This window comes from Zea mays, chromosome 5 (genome assembly GCF_902167145.1).
Source record: "Zea mays cultivar B73 chromosome 5, Zm-B73-REFERENCE-NAM-5.0, whole genome shotgun sequence".
Taxonomy (NCBI): domain Eukaryota; kingdom Viridiplantae; phylum Streptophyta; class Magnoliopsida; order Poales; family Poaceae; genus Zea; species Zea mays.
In genome coordinates this window covers 223,066,106-223,071,728 of record NC_050100.1, presented here as the reverse complement: position 1 = coordinate 223,071,728, position 5,623 = coordinate 223,066,106, and positions in this window count along the sequence as shown.

Here is a 5,623-nt window from a genome sequence, read left to right as displayed (position 1 = left end):
CAATGGCTTCCTTGTTGTGAAGAATATCCCCTATCGGAAAACCAGTGACTACTATGACTTTGTGGTCATCAAAGTAGTGACGTAGCTTGCGGGCAGTTAGAAGTACTGCATATAATAGCTTCTGAACTTGAGGATACTTTTTCTTTGAGGGGCCCAGAACTTCACTGATGAAGTAAACAGGATGCTGCACTGGGTAGGCATGTCCTTCTTCTGCTCGCTCGACTACCAACGCGGTGCTTACCACGTGAGTCGTGCAAGAGATATATAGTAGCAGATCTTCAGCTGGTTGAGTTGATGTGGCTCGCCGGGGTGGCTTCAGTACTGGTGGTGTGGTCAAGAATTTCTTCAGTGCATCTAGAGCTTCCTGTGCCTCCGAAGTCCACTGAAACTTATCCACCTTCTTGAGTAGCTTGTAAAATGGTAGACCTTTCTCCCCCAGCCTGGATATAAATCTGTCCAGTAAGTCGTTGAACCTTCCTTTGTGATCGAGGTGCTTCCATCTTCATGATAGCTTCAATTTTATCCGGATTAGCCTCAATTCCCCGGTGGCTGAAAATAAACCCGAGTAACTTTCCTGCTGGTACCCCGAAAACACATTTTTGGGGATTAAGCTTCCATCTGTACCGTCTTAGACTATTGAAAACCAGCTGTAAGTCTTCGATGAAGTTTTCTGAATTCTCTGTTTTGATTACCACATCATCTACGTAGGCCTCCACACGCTTGCCCCAGTGATCGGCTAAGCACGTTTGAATGGCTCTCTGATAAGTTGCTCCAGCGTTTTTGAGGCCGAACGGCATGGAGGTATAACAGAAAGCACCAAACGGAGTGATGAACGCTGTTTTTTCCTCGTCTTCTTTCGCCAAACTAATCTGATGGTATCCGGAATAGCAATCCAAGAAAGACAGCACAGAACATCCAGCGGTGGAGTCCACCACCTGATCTATCCTTGGGAGCCCGAAGGGATCCTTCGGACAGTGTTTGTTGAGATCAGTATAGTCGATGCACATGCGCCAATCCACTTTATTCTTTTTGAGTACAAGAACAGGGTTGGCTAACCACTCGGGGTGTAACACCTCTCTAATAAATCCAGCCACGACCAAGCGAGCTAACTCGGTGCGAATGGCCTCTCTCTTGTCGGGCGTGAAACGACGTAGCTTTTGCCGAATCGGCCTTGCCTGGGGATAGACCTTCAGTTTGTGCTCGGCCAGTTCTCTTGGGACTCCCGGCATATCCACAGGTTGCCATGCGAATACATCTCGGTTATCTTGCAGAAACTGGACGAGCGCGCTTTCCTATTTGTCGTCCAGGCTGGAGCTGATGATGGCGGTCTTGCGTTCATCAGCGAACCCCAGGTTGATCCTCTTGGTTTCTTCAGTCGACCGCATAGAGGTCGCGGCCTGAGCTTCGTTTGCCGGTACTGCGAGGTCCTCCTCAGGCTTAGAGTTCGCCTGTGTTGAAGAAACCGTCGACGGCTTGGTGGTGAGGGCTGCCTGGATGGCCACTCGGAAACACTCTGCGGCGCCTTGGAAGTCGGCGCGCACAGTTATGATTCCTTGCGGTCCTGGCATCTTCAGTATCATGTATGTGTAATGTGGAATGGCCATGAATTTGGCCAATCCCGGCCTCCCGATGATGGCGTTGTACCCACAGTCGAAGTTCGCCACTTCGAACCTCAGGAACTCGGTTATGTAGTTCTCCGGAGTTCCGAAGGTGACAGGCATGTAGATGTGGCCCAGTGGGTATTCCCCTTCCGTCGGCACGATGCCGAAGAAAGGAGTGTACGACTCGTGGAGCTCTTTGAGGTGAACTCCCAAGCCTTGGAGTGTCCGAGGGAAGGTGACGTTGATGCTGCTCCCCCCGTCCACTAGCACCTTCTTCACCCGGCTCTCTCGGATCACAGGATCGACGAGGAGCGGGTATTTGCCTGGATGGTCGAAGTTGAGCCATTGATCCTCCCGAGTGAAAGTGATCGGGTGCTCCGACCACCGGTATGGGGCAGGAGGACCGGTGGTCGCCACCAGTATTTGGCGGTCGTTGAGCTTTTGTTGTCTTTTGTTCTCCTGCGACCCATGTCCGCTGAAGATGACGTTGACCTCCCTGTCAACGCGCGGGAAAGCTCCTCCTCCTCCCTCCTCCTGCTGATGGGGTTGTCGTGGTTCATCTGGTCCTCCCCTCGGTGGAGGAGGAGGTAGAGGTTGGAAGGGTCGACCGTGCCCGACAGAGTGCTTGAAGTCCCGGCAGTTACGAAGAGTGTGGCGCATGTCCTTGTGGTATGGGCACTGGGCGTCGAGGATGTCGTCCAGCGTGCGCTCGCCTCCGCGAGGTCCTCCTCGGGCGCGAGAGGCAGGTGGTCCGGGGCGTGCACTTCTTCGCGAGGCCTCTTCTCCCAGCGTTTGTCGGGTTGCTGGTTCGTGTCGCGTCGTGGTGCTGCCGGCGCGGGCTTTGCTCCTCCGATGAGGTCCTGGGCCCACTCGTCGGCGGTGATGTAGAGGTCGGCTTCCCGGAACAGCTCCTCGGAAGTAGTCGGTGCCTTCTATAATATGGCTCGGACGAAAGCCGAGTCATTGGATCCTCGGTAGAAGTCCTCGATCACGACCGCCTCCGTGACCTCGGGGATACGATTTCTCATGGTCTAGAACCTTTTGAGGTACGACCGGAGAGTTTCGTCCCCCCGACGCTTGATGGATTTGAGATCCCATGGTTGCGCCGGTTTGTCGGAGAGGGACTGGAAATTGGCGGTGAAGCGTCGACTGAAGTCACCCCAGTCGTCGATGCAGTGTCGGGGTAGATGTCGCAGCCATTGCAGCGCGTCTTGCCCAAGGACGATGGGTAAGTACGCGGTCATCACGTCTTCGGATGCCCCGGCAGCTCGAGCAGCGGTGGTGTAGATGGCTAGCCAACCCCCTGGATCCTGCTTAGGTTCATATTTGTCGACATTGGATACCTTGAAGTTGGGAGGCCATTGGATGGCCCTAAGGCGCGGAGTAAGAGCAGACACTCCGCAGGTGTCCTCCTGTTGTCAGGGATGGTGTCTGTCCCGGGGAGGGGAGTAGTTGTTGTGGTTCCTCGACCGTCCCCGGGTAGTACCGCCAGTTGAAGCCGTTGCCGACTCAGTTCTGGTGGCCTGGCTCCGAGCTGGGATGCCATGATCCCTGTCGTACTCCTCCCGGCGGCGGATCTCGTTCTCATGCCGCCGTTCACGCGAAGCATTGATGGAGCTTCGTGCGTCTCGGCGACTGTTGATGGCGTGTCGTAGATCGTTCGGCGGGTGAGCAAGCGGTAGAAGATGGTTGGCCGCCTGGGTGAATAGTCGTCGGTAGCCCTCAACGTCGGGAGTCCGAGGGAGTCCATCGGCTATCCGAGCTAGTACTCCTCCGACTTCACTCGACGTGTTCATGGCTCGGGCAAAGTCGGGGTTCAAGTTGCGCCCGAAGAATGGATTCTCCCGGCGTTGCCTTGCATCTTGCTCGGCTTGTTCCTGAGCCCGGCGGCGATCACGTCGTCGGGAGTTCCTTCGTTCTCTAAAGACGCGTTCTTCCGGAGTTTCTCCTATCTCCGAGACCTCGTCTTGCGAGACAGGTTGTTCTGGATCCCGTTCTCCGGCCGCGTGATGTCGTCGAACGTTCCTGCGCCGGTTCCTCCGTCGGCGGGATTCTCGTTGAGGCGGTTCTTCTCCGGGTGCGGTCGGCTCGTCGTCGGAGACGGTGGGCGACTCCACTCTCCCGATGAAGAGGACGTCGGGGTAGAATGGTGCTGTTGTCGTGACGACCTTCTTTCTGTTCTCCTTTGAGGGCGGAGGAACGGAAAGAACAACTTGCTTCCCCTTGGTCTCCTTTTTCTTCGCGATCTGTGTCCATTCTTTTGTCAGGGAAGTAGACAGTGGAGTTCTCCGGGTCAGCGGGCCCTCGGCCTCTGACTTTCCGGAGACGATCTTTTTCCGGAGAGCTGGAGGTTGCGCTTCTCCGACATTTTCGGAGTTTGTTGGAGGAGACTTCTTTTCCGGCGGATCCGCAATGCGGTGCAGAGTTCCCTCTTCATCTGCTACGGATGAGATTGTTCCGAAGCAGAATACGGATCCGGGACGGAGGGTGATCTTGCTGTGAAAGGTGACGGCCATTGAGCTAGCTTGGATCGTCGACACACCCCCTACCTAGCGCGCCAGCTGTCGGTGTTTTGGGTCCGACCGCACACCCGGGGTTGCCCCTCAAGGTGTTTTTAGGAGTAGGACGGTGTCGACGACTGTAGCAAAATGGTTCGTGCCAGATGCACGCGGGACAGTGGACAATGTTTACAGGTTCGGGCCGCTTAGAGACGCGTAACACCCTACGTCCTGGTGAGTATGCTTGGTGAATGAGGTTACAAGAGAGCTCTCTGAATTGAGAATGCAGAGAGTTGGAGTGGGTGGCTAAGTAAGAGGGTCGATCGTTCTGAAGGGGTGCCCCCTAGGCCTTATATACTCGACCGTGGGGCAATACATGTGGATATGATAACAATGTGTAGCTAAAAGATAGTGAACTGTTTGAGTTTATCTCTTTGTGGTTCTGCCGACTTATCCTCGCATGGCTCCGTTGCATGGGGGCTCCAGCGCGGGAAAGTCAGATCTCTGTTGTGGTCGCTCGCTCGACGTCGTGGGCCGTCCGGGCTTGCACCAATCCGGCCCCATGTCGATCTGCTTTGCTGGTTGTCCCTCCCTAGGCCCACGAAAGAATGACCTTACGATTTATTGGGCCCTTGGGCCTTTCGTGAGGTCTTTTACTCCTTTAGTGGACCCAGGGGATATCTATCCCCCACACTGGTTTACCCTCCATATCTACTGGTAAACCTTTTGATAGTGACGAGGTACCACCAGGAGTGACATTGACTGCCCAGTTTCTGTACCATTTGGCCAATAAGGTAATGATTTACACATCGAGATTATTCTCTTGTGACTTTTATCTGTTCTTTAAAGTCATACACTTTGTTGATCTCAATTCTTCATTGTAAAATGTGTGCAGATGGACCTAAAGCTTGATATATTTTCACTTGGTGATACATCAAAGGTCATTGGAAAGCTGATGATGGATATGAAAAGCTAAAATCGTCCCATTATTTTACCTAATGTCCTGTAACTAATTGACATCAGAGTTTGGCATAAGTGCATTGTTTGGAATACTGGACATAGGAGCGTTAAAGATTGGTGATCTGGATTATGGTGGTACAGTGCTAGGAATGCACTTGGAGTTCAATGCTTAGGGAATGAGTTTTCTTCGTACCTCAGGACACTTCAGATGGTTGTTGTAGTTCATATATGCACCGTCGACATTGTTATACAACAATGTTACATTTGCACGGAACTGAACGCTTCTATTTTAATGAGCTTTTATTGCTTTGTTTCGACGCGGCATCATGGCTTTTGGAACCAAGTTGTTAAAGCTGCATTTTGGATATTGAATCAGTTGTTTCTGGAACGTTTTGCAGATCACCAGCAAGATTGAAATCTCCTAATGTTTCTGTAAGTTCCCTTCATCATTTTGATAATAATTTTTTGTTATTTTGTTGCCTATTTTTATATCTACTAAAATGTCAATGTAGCCAGCAAATGGTGAAGCAGCAAGCCCCAAGAAGCAGAGCCCATCTGGCTCAC